The 6,098-nt window shown below is 48.7% G+C and overlaps 1 pseudogene across 1 annotated transcript; it reads right to left on the bottom strand.

Annotated features, from left to right (window-relative positions):
* Positions 1–1,589: 1,589 nt before the first annotated feature.
* Positions 1,590–2,212, bottom strand: LOC308431241 (large ribosomal subunit protein eL13-like; annotated as a pseudogene). The gene has a single exon. The product of its transcript is annotated as a large ribosomal subunit protein eL13-like (transcript).
* Between the last annotated feature and the right edge of the window lie 3,886 nt (positions 2,213–6,098).

The following is a 6,098-nucleotide window of genomic DNA, read 5'->3' as shown; positions in this document are numbered from 1 at the left end:
TGAACATTTAGCATCTTCATCGAGGTCCTCTAGGTCAGAATCTATTATTACTCCCATTTTACAACTGAACCAGTGAGCAGAGATGCCAAGTCAGTTATTCATGGCCACCCATCTAGGTGGTAGAGCCCTACCCAGGCATGCCGGTTGCCAGGGCACAAATCTAGGAGACCCACTCAATTCAGACTCCCTTCTCCTCCAGGAGGTCCACCTTGACTGTAATCCTAAAGCCACTGGTCAATTTCAAAACCTCCTTCATAGACTGTTGTAGCCTTAAGGGCTGCTTTCTTCTTGAATCCCACAGCCCGAGTCCAGTGGCTTAATCTGGAATTGGCTCATGAGGTCTGAAAAGGGTTCTCTAAAGATAAGATGGGTCTTCCTTCCTCTATCATCCACTGTGGGCCACTTGGATGTAGAGCCTGAGGGAGGGCTACCGAGGAGACTAGGGAGGCCATGCCTAGATAGCTTTCCCAGGGTTCTTCATGTCTGATGATCCTTGCCTATTCTAGTCTATTTGCACAGTGACAGAGGACAAGGGACTTCCTTGACCTCAGACTAAACTCTTCTTGCAACATCTCCTGCTCCTGGGTACTTAGCTCTTTGATTCTTTGTTCCTGGGAACCTAAGGACCTTCCAGAAACACTTTTCCTGAGCCTTAATGGGGTATAACCAGGGGACCATTAGAGATATTCAGGCCCAGTCCCTTACAGACGAAGACCAAGTCAGGGTAGAGGTGAGGTTTGAACCTTTGGTCCTGAATGTCCTCGTTACACTTGGGGACTCTGCCAAGTGTTGAATGTCTCTTAGGGCCACAGACACTTCTGAGAGTCTGGAGGAAATTCCTAAGACTAAGAGATAAAAGCACTTGGCAGGGAGGCCCTGGGATCCCTGGCCATCCTGCCACCCGTGCCTTGATCTCAACGCTTGGAGACTTTAGCCTAGGCTAGAATGCTGCACACCTCATCGCCAGACCATTTCCTAAAAGCTACTTCTTGCTGATGTCTGGGACATCCCTGGACAACCAGCTTAGCCAATCAGTGAGCTTCTGGCTAAGAGAGAGACCCCGCTTGAAAAAAAAACAAAAAACAAAAAAGAGGTAGAGTGTAATAGAGGGAAACAGGTTAACCTTTGGACTACCCCAGTATGTGCACACATACTGGTCTCGAGCAACACCATCCAAGACTGTCCTCTGGCCTCAACTTGCATTCAGACACTCCTAAACATGCACGAACAAGGACATGTTTACAAAAAGATATCCCCAAGGATCCTTAGTATAATAACAAAATGCCAGAAACTGCCCATCTCCCATCACAAAAAAAAAAAAAAAAACAAAAAACAAAAAAAACAAAAAAACAAAAACAAAAACAAAACAAAACAAAACAAAAAAAACTGTTTGCAGAATTAAGGAGTAACCTTGAAGCAGCTAAAAGGAGTAAAGATTGGTTTCTAGCATGGCTAGATTCCTTCACACCTATCAGGAAAGGTAAGTTCCAGAATGAGTTCTATAAAGTAGAATCCTATTTAAGTCATTTATTTTTATTATTTATTTATTTTTCTTTATGGAAAATTTATTACAACTCTCCAACCGCGCATTACCTTTTCTTCTCAACATCTTGCTCTGCAGCTTCCTTCGCCCTTTTTGCTTGGATGCCAAAAAGCTGGGCATTGGCACGGGCCATGCGAAGGCTGGCAAAAGCCTTGAAGTTCTTCCTTTCTTCTGTGATGACTCTGGCCTTTTCCTTTTTGTACACATTCCAGATGGGCATCACAGGTCCTGGTGGCCAATTTAAGTTCTTCAGCAGAACTGTCTCCCTTCTTTGGAGCAGACGGCTTCCTGGGGAAAAGTATGAGCTTAGAGGGGTTCTCCTTCGGGCGCTGAGATGGCCTGCAGTGATTCCGTGGATTTGTTTCACCTCTTAGGGTCCACAGAGATGCCGATGGTGCGAGCCATTTTTTTTTTTTTTTTTTTTTTTTTTTTTTTTTTTGGATACCAGCCATTCTGAGTTCCTCCAGGCTAAAACCCCTGCCAGCCTGGACCTTGGTGTGGTATCTAACTGTAGGGCACCTCACGATGGGCCTGATGGGACCAGATGTGGGACGAGGAGCAATGCAGCTCTCTTTTGCCCTCCTGGGCCTTGCGTCTGCGGATCTTGCGTCTGGCTGGTTGAACCAAGTGTCCGGGCTTCAGGATCATGCCATTCTGGCTGGGCGCCATGGCTGCTTCCTGTACAGGAGAATGGTCGGGGGGGGGGGGGCTATTTAAGTAATTTAAAAAGAACACAGCTTGGGCCAGATAAGGTAGCTCAAATCTTTAATCTCAGCACTCCAAAGGTAGAAACAGGGAGGGATCTCTGTGAATTCCAGGCCAACCCAGACAGGGTCTGCATAGAAACACCCTGTCTCAAAAGAAAACAAACAGACAACCCCCAAACAAGGCTCTGTCTGCATGCAGGTATTTGGCTCAACATTCAGTGAGTGGAAGGGTCTGAGAGATGGCCAGTTCGGGGCTAACAATAGGGGTAAGCGGGCTAAGGGGGAAGGGGACCCGTGTGGTAAAGCGGTAGGTACACTGATTGAATTTTGTAGTTAAAATAATAAGCACAGTAATTTTCAAATACTTTTCAATGAACACAAATACAAAATGAAATAAATACCTTCTCTCCACACCTCTGAAGGCTACATAGGGGTGAGGAAGAACCGTGCAACTCATTCTGCCTTGCTCCCCCTGGCTTCCCCTGGCTCCCCCTGGCTCCCCCTGGCTCCCCCTGGCTCCCCCTGGCTCCCCCGGCTCCCCCTGGCTGCCCCGGCTCCCCCTGGCTGCCCCTCCCCTGCCCCATCCCAGCCAAGCTCATTTGGTCTTGGCTGCCCTGGCTCTGCCCTCAGGGTTATGGAACTGTCAGCTTGATTTCCACAACCTTCCATCAGCTGAGCGGGTGGCCATCTCTCAATCCTGATCAAACCGGATGCCATCAGCTTTGTAACGTCCCCTCCCTTGGGCACCAACAAGAAGCTATGGAGCAGGGACAAGTTCTGATGATGCCCAGATTCTCAGTCCACAGATCCCTCAGTAACCCGGGAACAGCTCCTTCAACAATAAGCAGGACCACTCAGTTCTCTAAGGAGGAAGGAGCCCAATTCAACACTGCCCTGTGGACTGGTGTGATGGAGAGACAGTGAGGACCTGCACTCAGAGAGCTCTGTGGAAACCTGGGAGGGAGCTCAAGGACTGGCCTGACTTCCCATTCTGCAGATGGCTGACAGGTTCAAGACTTCCCCAAGTCCTCATAGTGAGTCTGCGCAGTCCACGGAGAGCTTTGGCCTCTCTGTGTCCTTTTCTTACCAGCTTCCTGTGGCAGAAAATTCAAGAACCATCAGCAAGAAGCTGACAGGGCAAGAGCAGCCAGACCCAAAGGACCAGAGGCAAGCCAAGAAGGCTTACGTCTCAGCCAGTTATCAGTGGCCCAGGGAAAATATTGACCTTCTAGCTTCTAATGCCAAGTTCCATGAAAGCTGCAACTCCAGACTGAGAAAATCCACCCGGGTTTCATAAATATTTGAAAGTGTCCTATCGATTATCATCCTGGTATGGCTGTAGCCCTGGGTTTGAGGGTGGGCAGGGACAGAAGGCTGCCCCCAACCCCCCCCCGCAGCACAAGATCCCCTAAGTGATTTAGTCTATGCATGTTTGTTCTCTCCGGAAGTCAAAGTAGGATGAGACTTGGAAGGAGTGACTGGTGGGAGGGGGTGGATTGGAAAGATTTCTTACTTTATTCTGGACTATCTTGTTTTTTTAAACATATAAGTGTGTTCTTTTTTCAAAATAGTAAATAAAAATGTTTAAACCGTTCCTGAGCCATCATCTCTCTGGTCCTGTTTAGATATATCATGAAAATTTGGACAATATAGGAAATTGGACTCTACCAAGAGTACTCAAGTGGGGGCAGGGGTGATCCAGCTTTCTACACCAACTACTGTGTCAGCATTCGGCTGTGACTGCTTATACATCTCTCCCTGCATCCCTGTGAGCTCTGAGATGCCCAGAGCTCAGATAAACACAGTTGTTAAGCGATGCTAAACCTTTGTGGGACAGGCTCTGTGTGCTACACACATGGAACCGTGACGGGTCCTGGTGGGTAGAGGAGGAGGTTTTCAAGCTCTACCATGATGCTAAGGTAACCTCAGGAGTGGCCTCAGCTAGGTGTGGTCGAAGTGGTGGCTTCCTCAGCAGCCTCGAGCCATTGTGGACACAGCTTCCGGTGTTCCAGGAGCTTCCGTTCTTCATGTTGGGGTATCTCAGACCTCTACCTCATCATCACCCAACTTTTCAGTGGCTACTGTGTGCACCAGGCTTCCTGAACTGCCCAATAAGAATGAAGAGCGCTTGGGGAGGGAGTTGTCATTCTGAGGCCCCCAGAGAGAAACATAAGGACAGAGGCGCTGAGCATACAAGCTCTCACATCTGTACCTGTGACACACGGACACATCAAAGATGTGTATGTCTAGCGTTATTTTGTATTTTAAAGATGTGGTTATTTTATTTGTATGGATATTTTATTTTGCCCATGTACCTGGTGCCCACAGAGGTCAAAAGAGAGTATATAATTCCCTGGAACTGGAATTATGGGTAGCTGTGAACCGTTGTGTGTATGCTGGGAATCAACCCAGGGTCCTCTGTGAGAGAAGCCAGCGCTTTTGGTTGCTGAGCCTTCTCCTCCCACCCCATTGGGGGGGTTTGTTATTGTTCCTTCTTATTGTTGTTTTGAGACAGGGTCTTCCTGCATAACTCTGGGCTGGCCTTGGAACGTGAGACATCCTTGAGCTCCTTCTACCTTAGCCTCCAGAATGCTGAGACTGCAGATGTGTTGCCACCAGCTCAACGTGGTCATATTTTTACAGTGTGCTCTGATTTATGCACAGGAATGTGAAAAATACATGTCCTCCAACACACACTGGTGGACATAGAGTGGACTGCAGGTAGGTTTGGAGTTAGAGGGGCTTAGCCACCTCCCGGGGTCCAAGAATCCTCAGACAGAGTTGGGGATTTTGGCAAATCCTGTCCTGTTTCCCAGCTCCATTTGTACCCCTGGTTTCTTAAGGCAGAAGAGAGGGGGAGTTTGATCCAGTGTCCTCTAAGCACACACCCTCCATGTGTAACCCCTCACATTCTGCAGTGTGGACTGTGGATTCAGCCAGAGGCTCTAAGCTAGCATTGATCTATGCTAATTAGTTTCCAGAGCCTTGGAGCGCCTGGAGGGATAAGCAACCTCTCTGCCCATCCACCTCCTTGGCTGCCTCCTGCTTTCCTCTGTGCTCTCTGCTAAGCCCACCATTTCCTCTTCTTAACCTCTCCTGCTCTGACCCTGACATGTCGGCTCTCTCACCTTTGGGTAATTTCTATGCGTCCCTTTGGGGTTGTTAGCACTCTGTCTAAGCTCCGCCCCACAGTTACCTGGCAACAGCCAGGTATGCCTGACACTATAAAAGGGGCTGTTAGCTCTTCTCTCTCTCTTGTTCTCTTGCCCTCTTTCCCCCTTGCCCCTTTTCTCCCCATTCCCTTCCCCCCTCTCTTCATGTGTGCATGGCTGACCTCTACTCCTCTTCTCTCTCTCTCTCTCTCTGCCTCTACTACCCTCTCAACTCCCCTCCCCATGCCCTGAATAAACTCTATTCTATACTATACCATCTTGTGGGGGGGTGCCTCAACATGGGTCTGCCGAAGGCACCCCCTTCCCCCACACCTCACCAAACCTTTATAGAACATACCCCCCTCTCTTTATCTCTTTATAAACACAACAGGGGTCCCATCTAGAATGTGGATTATATTCCCCCAAACATCCCAGACCACAAATACTTGGCTTTGAATAGTCCCCAGGGTGGTCATGGTGTGGGTAGACTGAGTAGCCTCTGCCTCAGCTTCTCTCAGGATGGGATCACAGCCCTACGGTGTCTGTCCAGAAGACCCCAGTGAGCGAGACCTGTCAGGGTTAACACCTTCGAGATCAGCTATGACAGAAACTTTGACTGTCTAGTGATGTCACAGAGTTGCATTCAGTCTCAAGTGACAAACTCTCTTGACTCTTCTTCCTGCTCCAGCAGACAAT

Source organism: Micromys minutus (genome assembly GCF_963924665.1).
Source record: "Micromys minutus genome assembly, chromosome: 16".
NCBI lineage: Eukaryota > Metazoa > Chordata > Mammalia > Rodentia > Muridae > Micromys > Micromys minutus.
This window is presented reverse-complemented; position numbering and strand designations above follow the sequence as displayed.